At 39.7% G+C, this 14,856-nt stretch overlaps 1 long non-coding RNA gene across 1 annotated transcript; it reads left to right on the forward strand.

Moving 5' to 3' along the window:
* Positions 1–583: 583 nt before the first annotated feature.
* On the forward strand, positions 584–5,672 carry LOC307029850. The gene is made up of 6 exons (XR_013805424.1): positions 584–633; positions 3,992–4,076; positions 4,242–4,351; positions 4,437–4,515; positions 4,648–4,722; positions 5,018–5,672. It is a non-coding gene; the product is annotated as an uncharacterized lncRNA (long non-coding RNA).
* Positions 5,673–14,856: the final 9,184 nt, after the last annotated feature.

Consider the following 14,856-nt stretch of genomic DNA (forward strand, 5'->3'; position numbering starts at 1 on the left):
TGAGACCATTTACACAGCAGACAACTTTTTTCACTTTGAGCATCTCCACACCCCTTATTTTTAAATGTGGCCTAGGTGCCACCTTGGCTTAAGTTCGTACTGCATCCAGTTAATGTGAGTTACTAAGCTCACACCCAGGGGTGGACTGGCCATCTGGCATACCGGGCATCGTCCCGGTGGGCCGTTGACCCAATGTGGGCCGGAACGCAATGTTTTTTCTTTTCTTTTTTTCCCCTCTAAATTCCCTCCAATTGGGCCGGCCAATTGGCTACAGAGGGCTAGCAGTGTGTTGCCAGCATCGACACATATTATTGGTCTATTGTTTGTCATTGTCAATCAATCATGGGCTGACAGGCTCAGAGAGCCCTGACAGTGCTGTCAATCACAACACAAACCAGGGTGGGGCGGGACCTCATGGCATGGGTGGGAGTCGCGGGACGGGCTGCTGCTGCGCTGAAAATGGATAAGCAGAAGAAACGCCCGGGTGGCGCTGAAAAACTGCAACTTAAAAAGCTGAACTCTCTGGAGGTGGAGGCTGCTAAATATTCTAAATTGACGGACCTATTTGGTGCCGTGGTCACTGCCCCAGCAGGTGCTGCTGCGCCGGGAGACGAGCGAGTGGAGGAATACATGGTAAGTAACGTTAGCCTGGGCTGGCTAGGCTACATTTTTGAGACATGTCCAAAAAAAAAGTAGAAAACTTAACTGCATAGTCCTACTTGTGACAACATATTAACCCAGAGTTGAAGGGCTGTGAATGTTGGTAGTTGTGGTTGATTCTGTTTAAATATGCCGAATTGTGATATTATGGGTTTTTATTGTTCAGATGATTTAGCTAGGCTAGCTAAGAGCTGCTAACGTCAGCGGTTTCTTGTAGCCATAGCAAAAGTAAACGTTCACATGGACCAACGAGCTGTAAGTAGAGATGAAGCGGCGGAATCAAGCTGTATTGTAAACACAGATGAGATACTTTGAATTTTAGCAAAAAATATAAGTAAACCTATAGGAAATAATTAGATTAATTTGCAATATTTGCCATTGAATTTATTGTAATCTTTCAATTCATTTATTGTTTACTGAAGTGATAACTATTTCATAATTTGTGTGTAACTTTAATTTCTTTGTAAATGTGTTACTTTTACTGTAGTTTTCAAATGGCTGTGTATAGTGCTGTCTTGAGCATTTTCAGGTATTGTCACAAAGATCTGACTTTTTTGCATTGGAAAACACTAAGTGTCATAATGAAAACATGGCAAAGCCACTAGTGTTGTTACGCTCGCGAACGTTTCGTTCAATATGAACAATCTTTTATCTTGTACATTATTCTGTGGTTTGGCTGTAGAGAGTGAGGAGTGTGTCAGCCCAAAGACAGGATCACCTGAGAGGGAAACAGCTGTTGAGAGCTATGAGTGTGCCAGTCAAATAACATTTTTTTTTTCACAACCTGATCAGAGAAATCTCCAGTCATTTTTAAATGACCATCCTCAGCAAAAAAGTAGCAATCCAGTGGTGCAGAAAGTGTTCTGTAGCAGAGACGGCACCAGTAGAAGGTGGCTGACATACTGTCCAGAGCGTCACATGCTGTATTGTTTCATCTGCATGGCATTCGGTAAGAGAACTGATAGCAGTCTGTTCATCAGTGGAATGTCAGATTGGAGGCATATACACCAGCGCACAGAGGAGCATGAGAGAAGCAGTGGACACAGAAACTGTGCTGAAGCTTACCTCTTGAAATCCGCCAGTGCTGATATCAGCAGTGTGTTTGGTGGCAGTCAGATGTTGGCGCACAGAGAGCAGGTCAGAAAGAGACGGCAGGTTTTGGAGCGCATCGTAGATGTCATCAAGGGTCTTGGGAAGAGGGGGCTTGCATACAGGAGGTCAGAAAATGAGGCAGCATATACTCTGGAAGACCACACAGTTGATCATGGTAATTTCTTGGAACTCATACTTCTACTGGGGAAGTATGATTTCTGTTTAAAAGAGCACCCCTGGAACAGCTGCATTGAGAACAGCGAAAAATGGTTGCATTTGTCTGGTGGCACGAGAGGCAGAGGCTCCCTTGTAACTTTACTCTCCAAAACCACAGTCAACTCAATGATAGATGCAATTCACCATCTCATTCAAAAAAACATCTCCAGTGATATCAAGAAAGCAGTAATATTTTCAGTGCAGCTGGACACAACACAGGACATCACCTCTCAGGATCAATGCTCTATAATTATGAGGTATGTTACTGATGTTGTTCATGAGAGGCTTGTTGCAGTGCTGAAGTGCAGTTCATCCACTGGACAGGCCTTTGTCAACATGCTGTCAGAAGTTCTGGACAAAATGGGCCTCAGCAAGACCATGTGCATTGAAAATGCGACTGATGGGGCATCAAACATGCAAGGCCAATACAAAGGATTCTCCTCACTATTGTCTGCACAATCTCCAAACCAGGTGCATGTACTGTATGGTGCTACGCAGATGTACTAAATCTGGTGCTTGCAAACACAACCCAGATTGTTATTGAGAGTGGGTCCCTGTTTGCGCTCCTCAATGGCATTGCGGTATTCATCAAAGAGTCATATAAAAGGATGAATGTGTGGGAAGAGTCAGGCCGAAACAAGAGACGTAGACGCCTTGCTCCTATTGGCGAGACACGCTGGTGGGCCAAGCATGAGGCCCTGAAGAAGGTGTTTGGCTCCTTTGGAAAACCGGAAGATGGTTCTGTACGTTGATGTGCTGTTGACATTATCAGCTATACAGAAACAGGCAACAGTGAAACCATGTATCCGTGTCATGGCCAGAGGATATGCAGAGTCATTGCTCAAGTATGAGACGATCTTGATGGCTCAAATCTTCCTCCGCATATTTGAACATACCTCTCCATTGTCTAAATACCTTCAGACGGCAGGATTGGACATCCTCTCTGCTCACAGAATGGTGGCATCGACACAGGATACGCTGAAAAGCTTGGGAAGAGATTTTGAATCTGTAAAAAAAGCAGCAGACACATTTGTCAACTGGACAAACACAGAAATCCAAGAGAGAGATGACACGGACATTGAAGTGGAGGCCACACTGCCACAAAAGAGGAGGAGGATGAAGAAAGTCTTGCCTGGAGAGATGGCTCAGGATGAGACCCTGGATGATGCAGAAAAATCCTATGAGGTGAATGTGCATAACCGGATCATGGACACAGCAATTGAAGCCATTCATAGGCGCTTTTTAACACACGGCAATCTATATGCTGACTTGGCATGTCTGGATCCCAGAAACTTCCCTCAGCTCTGCACCAGTGCTCTTCCCCAGTCTGCCCTTCAAGACTTAAGCAAGTGCTTGCAAGGATTTGACAGCAGGGCAACCAAGGAAAATATGCAGGCCGAGTTGAAAAGCTTTGCACTCCAGTGGAACAGGCTGAAGGCATCCCCATTGGCAGAGTACAAAGCAAGAACAGTAGAAGATGGATCAGGTGGTGAGGAGGACAACACAGAAGAGGTTGAGATAACTCCCATAAACTGTTGCTCCTGCAAAGAATGCCCTCTGTGCTGCTACCAGATACTTCGCCGTTTCAACATGCTAACAGATGCATACCCTGTCCTAGGCCTTGCTTATAAATACCTGCTTACATTATCCCTCACACAGGTGGCTTGTGAGCGCACATTTTCAATTTTGAAGTTTATTAAAAACAGACTCAGAAGCACCCTCTCATCTGATAAATTGGAGGCATTTATGTTGATGGCCACAGAGAAAGACATCCTCATGTCCTTGGACTCTGACTCTGTGATAGACAGACTTGCAGAGAAGAGTGAGCTGCTTAAAAACCTGCTCCACTGATAAGGCGAGAAATATTTAATATTATTGTTATTATCACACATCACACATTATTGATGTAGTAATTCATTATTTGTCATTTTAATGATGCTTTTCAGAAGTTGTATTGTGCTTATGTATTGATCCTTAATGGTGTGATCATGTACACTAAATTATCAATTATTCTCCATTACAGGTTGTTCTGATATATTTGAGGAGTCGTTCTCCCTCTGTTCTATATGTGGACTTGTTCTCTCATTTGGGACCATTGTTAGAATTTGGTAAGTTTATCATGTATTTTTTAATGTTGTATAAATTCATACTTCATCATTTAAAAAAGTTTTGAAAGAAACGCACATCCCAAAAGTTTTCAACTCTAGGTGCAGGACAGAGGAAAACATTTTATTTATTTTTCAGACTTAATAATGTATCCGATTCCCTCTCAGGTTGACCACTTGACATGTGAGAGCTTGAGGAGTTGTTCCCCCTCCGTCCATGTTCGAGGATTCGCTCCCTTACCACTTCACCACTTTTTGAGAAGTCTATGATTTGTTGAGTATGTCATGTGTCTTATAATGTTATATTAATTCATACTTGATTTGTGATGATGAGACTTAATAATGTTTCCATCTCTCTTTTAGGTGGACCACCCTATATATGAGAGCCTAAGGCTCCATCATTCACTGGGCCACTTTTAGGTTCCTGAGCTTATTTCATGTGGTGAGAGGAATGCAATATGTGTATGTTTAAAGGTTTATGTGAAGAAACATACTATATGTGTGATAAAATGACAATTGGTAATTCATAAATGTCTCTTTATATTCTCTGCTACCATTATCTCCTGTCAAACAGGTTTTCCTGACCTGCTAGAAGTTCTTCTATGATGCTTTAGTCATCCATCATATCTGAGAGCTTCGTCTTGACTTTGTGAGTTTATTATGCAACTTGTTTTGTCTCAGATTGAAACAAAAGGTTTGATTATGATTATTTCCTGGCTGAAGATTTTCATATTGATGGTTTTAATTTCAAACATCTGCATATCTTTTAAGTTCAATTAAAAGTTATGCAGGTAGGCCTTAGGGCTCTTTTGAGACTTAAGTCATCCTTCATGACGGATACATTTGTTCACTAAGTGTCACTACGTCACAAAAAGGCTACATGGCTACATATATTTGTCAGTGCACAGATACTGAGTACAAGTTCTGTTTGCTGTTTCTTGCAGGTCACGAATTTGGTGAGGAGTGGAGCTGGCTGGCTGCGGACGAGGAAGTATAGAGCAATACATACTTGTGCACATACACGTATATGAGAATGCATATCTATTCAGACCTGTAACCCATGTCTTAGACTTTTCACACAGCTACAGTATATATATATATATATTTTTCCAATTCTCTATTTATGGTTTCATAATGAGTGAGTGAGTTTCAGCTCTAATGCTGCTACTGTCTGTAATATGTTTCTATTTAGATTATTTGTCAGGATATTTTTTTGTTATTATTGTCCGAGTCTGGTTTTAACTAATACTGGGCTTACACCAAAAGATTTTCACAGTCACAGACTAAAAACTGAAAGGGTAGCATAAGGGTTCTTCCCGTTAGTCTCGTCCCACCCCTAGTCATGACATAACTTCTGTTGTGATTTGACACTATAATGAATAAAGGTTGATTGATATAGCTGTCAATTTTAGTCCTTGAGTTCATAGTTAAGTGCTTTATTTGTTAACTGCTATCAAGGAATATGACTCTCCTTTGTAGTATGCATGAGAGAAGATGCCGCAAGTTTAGTGGACTTCTATGTAGTGTCCGCTGAAAATGTAGTGGGCTGGTCTGGACAGAAAATGCCAGGGCTGAATTTTTGTCCCAGTCCACCCCTGCTCACACCTCTGAAGTATCCCCAACTTCTCAGCAGATCCACTTATTATTTTTCTGAAATATGGCTTAATACTGTTTTTGTGTCTTTGCCTCAAGAAAGAAATTCTCATGGCCATTTTAATTTTGTAATTTAGGCTGAACCCACTCTCTGCTGCCACTATGCAGACTAGAGTTAGCAGCACCACCTAAGACAAAGCTTTGAAGTCAGGGACATTTCTCACAAGAAAGTAGTAGGAAGTTGGCGATACTCATTGAAAGTGGCAATTCTAGAAGACAATCCTGCAGCTGACCACCTCTACTGAACGGGAAATACTTACGATACTGTGGTAGTTTTTCAATGGTATAATGCCGTCAGTGTTCCAACCTCTCAAAATTACAGACAGCCTTCAGAGTTTTTCTGTACAAATAGGCGCAATTGCTTAATACCTGGTTGCACACTACATGCCTCTGAAAGGGAGTAACCTCCTGTTATAAAGCCCAACTTTACAGGGAAAGTTAATGTGTTTAAACCCGCTACAAAAGACGGTTTGGTCTCACTGCAGTGCCACATACATATGTCGTACCTACTGCCTTTTGACGTAAACCCATTCATTGGGTTTCCCGAGCCTTGCAAGCATATTATAAACGTGGCCTCTAAAATGCTTTATGTTCATTCATAATAAGTGTATACACATTTTTAAATAGGGATGGTGTGATTTTTTGGATTTAGAAGAGCAAGTTGCCTAACATTTCAATTTGGTGGGGGATGAAACCCTAATTTATTTGATCAATGCTGTCGTTATACAGGTACAGTACTGATCCATCATACTTCAAACCTATTGAGGAAAAGCAATCCAAGAGTTTATGTTCACTTCTCAGAAAGACGTTACAGTTTTTACATTTATATTTATGAAGATCTTCGCACCAACATCAGGATCTCTCTCGAGGCCAATGCAAGGATAGTAGGAGAAATAGCATAATAAAAGGGAAATAAGCCCTTCTACTTGGTGCTCTAGCGGAGGTCTGACTTGCAGCTATTATAGGTCTGAATTGCATCATTATATAGTAATAAGTGACACCTTCACAATATTATTCCAATCCTCTAAGCCATTTCAAACTCTTCAAGAATTGGTCTTGTTAAAGTCAGCTGTTCTGGTAAAGGGTCAATCGAAGAAACTCAATTGTGGCCCCAGAGGGCAGAGAGGCTACTTCATACTTTCAGGCCCCTTAAAGTAATTAAAGTTGCAGTTGGCTCAGTAACTGAAATCCTTCTTAAATCTTCTCATCTGTGAGGGAGGGCTCCTGCAGACCTTAGGGCCTCCTGCAGCAGTGAAGCAGCCACACACTGTTGTTCATGTCATTAGCTCGAGCAGCCCACTCAGCTAATTGGTAAGGCAGAGTTCATTTGGCTTCCTCGCTGATTTGGCTAGCCACTGGGGATAGGAGGAGTGAGTAATTAGAACCTCAAATTAAATGTAGTTTTCACAAATGGCTCAGAGGAGACCAATGGTTTAAAATGTGACTGTAGGTTAGCTTAATGTGTGTTAATCTTAAAAACCAAATGCTCACATGTTGCCAATCAATAAAATTGAAATTTGGAATTTAAAAGATGGAAATGTTTTTAATGATAAAACTCTAAAGATTTCCTGTTTTGGAGAGAATGACAGAAAGTAAGGAGGAGATGGTGGACTATTAAATATATGTTTCTGTAATTAATTGAAAAGCTAATAGGAAATCTGTTTTGTCAGTTGTTCAGACTTACATGTACGCTTAACTAGTTAAGGAAAGCGGAGGAGGGTGGAAGCAAATGCAGGAAACACTTTTTAATAACAAGAAATCTGGGCAGGAGAAGGCAAAACCGAAGAGAACTTTCCAGAACACAACAAACGAAAAAAGACTAAACTAAAATACAAGCAGAACTAAACATGATAGACAAAACCCAGCTGGAGAAGCAAAAACACAAGGTTAGCAGGTAAAGGAATCAGGGCAGGGCAGACAATCACACAGGCGGGAAAACACAGAGACAGGAAGACAAATCAGACATAGCCCAGCGTGAAAAGCTCTCCAACTAGAACAGTAAATACAATCCAATGAAAAAGGGGTCGAAGAAGATTTTTTTATTTGACAAAAGTACAGCAAATTCTAAAATGAAGTTATCTTGATTAACTTCTAAAGAGTACGTCCAATTGGACGTAATTAAATGTGTGGCTGTCAAATTAAACTTGAAGTTAAATGCATATGGGTACAAGGAAATATTTTGTATTTAATGTAGTGCAGCTCACATAAATCAAGTAGCTAAATTGATATAGGGGATCCTAATATGCTTTTTGGGGCGTTCCCTTTCTTGTAGTCTGTTATATAGGTTTTAGTGCATGTAAATGGTCTTTAAAGGTTAATCTCCCACAAGTCCCCTACTCCACCTTCCAGCCTGAAACGCCTTTATTGAAGTTCCTTTGTTTACATCAGTAACATAATGACATCACTACGTAACACTCACACTTCTATTGGCTGACATCCAACACATTCTACTTGATAGGCTAAGGGGCGAGACATCTCTCAGCCATTGACCAATCACAACAGATCCAAAAAGCCAACCAATCAGGTGGAGGCTGTGGCTCAGTGGGGTTGGTGTGCTGATCTTCAAATCCGAGGATAGCAAGTTCGAGTCCCACTGTAGTCAGCATGTTGTTGTGTCCCTGGGCAAGACACTTCAACCCAAATTGCTCCTGTGAGGATTGCCCACAGTACTGAATTTATCTAAGTCGCTTTGGATAAAAGCGTCTAACAAGTGAAATGTAATGTAATCAGAGCAGACACAATTCAGATATATTCCTCAAATAAGAATATGTCCTCTTTAAGACCCTAACTGCTTTTACTATATTATAGTTTTAGTATTATTGTATTCAAGGTTCACCTCAGGGCGGCTGTTATTAGGCTTTACAAGTGCCAGGCAAAATGTGAGTGCGGATGTAATAGGTGCATAAAAGATCAGATGAATGTGGATCTAACCTAACCTAGCTTTCTTTTATAAAGAGATTAAAGGTAAAAAGCAATTGTCCAGCTTGAAATGGATCTCACTCTTCTCATATTACTCCATCAACAGCATCAGCAGTCAAATATTTATAACAGTGAGAGGAGAGAGGATTTCCCTTCATTTTTTATTTTCATCCAACAGATAACTGAAGCCAATTTATTCTCTGATGAATTTCAATAATTGAAACTCTTGTTCAACATATTTTTGGTTTACGAAGAGGTTTGCATTCCTGAGGAAGGTGTTGATATTCCATTTGCAAATGAAGTGTAATGTAAAGGATCCTGGCCACTGCATGTCTTTGATCCAAACTGCATACTGTCAGTTGCTCCTAAAAATAAAGATGCTAATCAGTGGACAGAAATGTTACACCAGATCATTTCTCGGAGGAAGCTGAACACTTTGAGGCTGGCTCTGTGGGAGTGGAGCCGGTTATGCCCCTGCAGCCCTTTCACAGTAATCTGACATATGCATTGCTCTGCACTATTACAAGCTTTGAGGCACTGATCAAAGGAACGCGCTCTAACAGGGCCAGCAAACAAGAAAAGAAACAAATGAACAAATTATTTTATTCCAACCCCAGTTTGATGTGTACCTCTTGCTCATCACAGCCTCTCCGCCTACTGACTTCACACAGCCATCTCCTTATCTAATTTTCTCCACAATCATGTCCTCCCCATCCACCTCCTCACCATCCACCCTTGATCACCCTTTCTGCCGCCTGTTTGACACAAATGATTTCCTTCAAAGGAATGCTATTGAAAGCTTCTGGAGTCAGTGTGGTTGAGAGGCTGACAGATATAACAGCATGGCCAGCATTATTTATCAGGTCCTGTACATCCAGTTTATTAGATATAACTCTTTAATAACCCCATTTAAAGACTCAATGCGTTTTAACTTAAAGCTATAAAACTATTTCATAGCTCAAATATTGACAATTGTTGCAGCAAATATGCAGAGGCATTTCATTGATGTATCGAAGTATCATCTTGAAATGATTTTTTTTTAAACTTGCTTTATATTGACGACAATCAGCCAAATGCAACCCTGTCTGATATAAAATTCAACTCAACTGCTTCATCAATGTTTCAAGGGAAATATATTTTCCTCAAATGGAACAAAATCATTATATTTGTTACAAACAAGTGAACCTTGACCAACACCAACACTGGGTGAGAGTAGCATATTTGTTGATCTATTCACCTTGGCTTCCTAACAGTTTGGACTTCCTCTGACTTTAATCATAAATGTATATGAAAGTCATAACGAAGCTAATGTGGGAAAAAGTTACCCTCGGAATAGTGGCGGCTGTGCCACATGCAATCAATTTCAGCAAACATCCAGTATGACATAATGCAAAAAAAGAGTTTTCAGTGTTAATTTACCAGTCTTAAATTGTAATGCCTCCATAAACAATTTAAGTATTTGAAACGAGGACTATGTACAAAAACTTAAAACAATGGCATTAGCAATACTTGCATATATGTATGTACAGTGGGGCAAAACAGTATTTAGTCAGCCACCAATTGTGCAAGTTCTCCCACTTAAAAAGATGAGAGGCCTGTAATTTTCATCCTAGGTATGCCTCAACTATGAGAGACAAAATGAGAAGAAAAAAAAATCAGAAAATCACATGTTCTGATTTTTAAAGAATTGATTTGCAAATTATGGTGGAAAATAAGTATTTGGTCAATAACACAAGTTCATCTCAATACTTTGTTATATACCCTTTGTTGGCAATGACAGAGGTCAAACGTTTTCTGTAAGTCTTCACAAGGTTTTCACACACTGTTGCTGGTATTTTGGCCCATTCCTCCATGCAGATTTCCTCTAGAGCAGTGATGTTTTGGGGCTGTCGCTGGACAACACAGACTTTCAACTCCCTCCAAAGATTTTCTATGGGGTCTGGGGACTGGCTAGGCCACTCCAGGACCTTGAAATGCTTCTTACGAAGCCACTCCTTCGTTGCCCGGGCAGTGTGTTTGGGATCATTGTCATGCTGAAAGACCCAGCCACGTTTCATCGTCAATGCCCTTGCTGATGGAAGGAGGTTCTCACTCAACATCTCACGATACATGGCCCCATTCATTCTTTCCTTTACACAGATCAGTCGTCCTGGTCCCTTTGCAGAAAAACAGCCCCAAAGCATGATGTTTCCACCCCCATGTTTCACAGTAGGTATGGTGTTCTTTGGATGCAACTCAGCATTCTTTCTCCTCCAAACACGTCTAGTTGAGTTTTTACCAAAAAGTTATATTTTGGTTTCATCTGACCATATGCCATCCTCCCAATCCTCTTCTGGTTCATCTAAATGCTCTCTAGCAAACTTCAGACGGGCCTGGACATGTACTGGCTTAAGCAGGGGGACACGTCTGGCACTGCAGGATTTGAGTCCCTGGCGGCGAAGTGTGTTACTGATGGTAGCCTTTGTTACTTTGGTCCCAGCTCTCTGCAGGTCATTGACTTGGTCCCCCCGTGTGGTTCTGGGATTTTTGCTCACCGTTCTTGTGATCATTTTGACCCCACGGGGTGAGATCTTGCGTGGAGCCCCAGATCGAGGGAGATTATCAGTGGTCTTGTATGTCTTCCATTTTCTAATAATTGCTCCCACAGTTGATTTCTTCACACCAAGCTGCTTACCTATTGCAGATTCAGTCTTCCCAGCCTGGTGCAGTTCTACAATTTTGTTTCTGGTGTCCTTTGACAGCTCTTTGGTCTTGGCCATTGGAGTGTGACTGTTTGAGGTTGTGGACAGGTGTCTTTTATACTGATAACGAGTTCAAACAGGTGCCATTAATACAGTTAACAAGTGGAGGACAGAGGAGGCTCTTAAAGAAGAAGTTACAGGTCTTTGAGAGCCAGAAATCTTGTTTGTTTGTAGGTGACCAAATACTTATTTTCCACCATAATTTGCAAATACATTTTTTAAAAATCTGTTAGTTGAGGTATACCTATGATGAAAACTACAGGCCTCTCTCATATTTTTAAGTGGGAGAACTTGCACAATTGGTAGCTGACTAAATACTTTTTTGCCCCACTGTATATATATATATATATGTATGAAAAAAATATATATATATATAAGTAGTAGTACTGATGCCGCTTCAATCACATTAGTATGCATACAAAGTGACAGGTGGTCTCGCCCCCAATTATGCTAATGAGCTAAGTCCCGCCTCCCTTTGTTCGAGGTGTTATCACGTGTAGGTGTGATTATCCTTTGATGTGAGGGGTGATGTGTAATCACACGTAGGTGTGAAATGCCCTCCTGCAGTAGCAGAGTAGCGCCTTTGTTGTCTAATCTAATTAGCCTTTGATGTCTGTCCTTTGATGTGAGGGTTGAGGTGTTATAACAGGCAGGTGTGATATGTCCCTGTGTAGTACAGCCTTTGTTGTCTAATCTAATTAGCCTCTGATGTCTGTCCTTTGATGCACCCTGGCAGTAGAGCCTTTGTTGTCTAATCTAATTACTCTTTGATGTATGTCCTTTGATGTGAGGGTTGAGGTGTTATAACATGCTGGTGTGATATCGCACCGGCATGTTATAAGCCTTGGATGTTAATCTGTGTTGATTAAGACAGTCCCTTTGAAGTTGTGCGTGAGACTATCTCACACCCCGTCCCCTCACACCCCCTGCCTCTCCCCCCTTTCTCTCCCCCTTCCTGTCACACCCCCCTTCCTTTGGCTATGAGGCCAGAAGATAGTGGGGGTGGAGTTAGGTACACAAATTAATAAATCCCTGCAGACTAGATAAAAAGCCAATCATTTCCACTCATCAAGTAACCTTTAAAAAAAGAAAAATGGTCAAGAGACGCATCAATATGGGTTTAATCAGCGAGACGCCTGTGACAATTTACCGCCATCCGTCGGGAGCGCCTGTCAAGAAACGGATGCAGTATCTGTGCCGGGTTCAGACCCTCCGTCTGAGGCTCTTCATGAAAAATGGAGTCTGGATGTGCGTCCCCGTCACACCCCTTCTTCTCCCCCGCTTTCTCCCCCCCCCACGCTCCTGTCACCCCTTGATTTTGCTGTTATCCTATGCCAGAAAAATGGGGGGGTGGAGTTATTTTTAAAAAGAAATACGCTCAAACTAAATTACAAGCCATTCATTTTCACTCACTAAGTCACCTAACACTTTTATTGTCCTCTCTAAATTAGTTTTTTAATATGATTTGTGTTAACTAAAGATGTTCTTTTTTAAGTTGTATGGCTTGTGAACTAATGTGTAAACTATATAATATAATACTAAAATATGTAAGGTTATCAGAAAAACCCACATTGTTTAACTGAACAAGTGTTTAAAAAACGGCCATTAAAAGAAACCGAATTCCTTACAAAGTACTTCATATTCTATCAGTTGTTAAGTGTTGCATACATCAAAGTGTGTCTAAAAGTATCTTAGTAACACAAGAAAAGATAAAAAAGCATTGTTGTTAACAAAACTGGATTTTTCCACTGAAATAGCGTTAAAATCAAAAGTGCCTTTAAAGAAAATGTATTCAGACAAAAGTATTTTATTTTCAAAAATGTTTAAGGTTTTGCATAAATAAAAGGTGTATCTTACAGTTCCTTTATGAGAGAATTACACACAAATCTGCCGAGTGTCAGTAAAAAGTGTATCACAAACTTGCCTTTTAAAGAAACAGTCTTTAAGAAAAAATCTAATCAGACAATGTACTTCATTGTCTAGTTTTAAGGTTTTGCATACCTCAAAGTGTGTCTAAAAGTATCTTGGCAAGAGAAAATAGCCCAAATCTGCCTAGGCCATTAAAGAAACCAAATTCCTCACAAAGTACTTCATATTATACCAGTTGTTAAGTGTTGCATACATCAAAGTGTATCTAAAAGTATCTTAGTAACACAAGAAAAGAGAAAAAAGCCTTGATGTTAACAAAAACTGGATTGTTCCACTGAAATATCGTTAAAATCAAAGTGCCTTTAAAGAAAATCTATTCAGACAATGTACTTCATTTTCTAGTTTTAAGGTTTTGGATACCTTAAAGTGTGTCTAAAAGTATCTTGGCGAGCGAAAAAAGCCAAAATATGCCTAGTGTCAGTAAATAAGTGTTAAAATCACAAACTTGCCTTTAGAGTCACAGTCTTTAAGAAAATAAATGTTACAAAGTGATTGACATTCTACCAGTTGCACAGTTTTCAGACAACAAACTGCATCCAAAAGTGTCTTGGTAGCAGAAAAAAGCAAAAATCAGTAAAGCCATCAAAAACCACATTGTTTAACTGGATTGTCTTACTTAAATCGAAAAGATGCCATTAAGAGTCACATTCTTAAATAACAGCTATTTAGACAAAGTATTTGATTTTTCTAGTTTTATCTTTTTGCATACCTCAAAGTGTGTCTAAAAGTATCTTGGCAAGAGAAAAAAGCCAAAGTCTGCCTATTGTCAGTAAAAAAGTGTTAAAATCATAAACTTGCCCCTTAGAGTCACAGTCTTTAAGAAAATACATTTGTTACAAAGTAATTGACATTCTACCTTTTGTACAATATTCAGACAACAAACTGTATCTAAAAGTATCTTGGTTGCCGAAAAGAAAAAAAAAATCAGTAAAGTCATCTAAAAAACATATATTTAAAAAAGTAATGTTAGTCAACTCAAGTTACCAAAACTGCATTGTTTCATCGAAACAGTGTTAAAATCACAAACTCTCCATTTAGTGTTTGATTCTTTAAGAAACTCAATTCATTACAAATCAATGAATATTTTACCAAGTTATAAAGTTTTGCATCCAATAAAGTGTAACTATAAGTATCTTTGTAGGAGAAAAAACAAAAATAATTTAAGTTATTTCCAGAAAACTGGATTGTCTTAAAATCCCAAAGTGCCTTTAAGAGTCAGTCTTAAAGAAAATCTGTTCAGAAAAAATTACTTAACTTTCTTCCAGTTGTAAAGTTGTCATACATAAAACTCTATCCAACAAGTAAGAGAAAGACAACGAGGTAAAAAAAGCTAAATCTGCCTAGTGTCAGTAAAAAAGTGTTAAAATCACAAACTTGCCTTTTAGAGTCACATTCTTAAATAACATCTATTTAGACAAAGTATTTCATTTTTTCTAGTTTTAACTTTTTGCATACATAAACGTGTATCTTAAAGTTCCTTTGTGAGAGAATATTCCTTATAGTTAATAACGTAATTAAACAATAAAACAGACATGATCAAG

The sequence above is a fragment of the Notothenia rossii genome (assembly GCF_949606895.1).
Source record: "Notothenia rossii genome assembly, chromosome: 2".
NCBI lineage: Eukaryota > Metazoa > Chordata > Actinopteri > Perciformes > Nototheniidae > Notothenia > Notothenia rossii.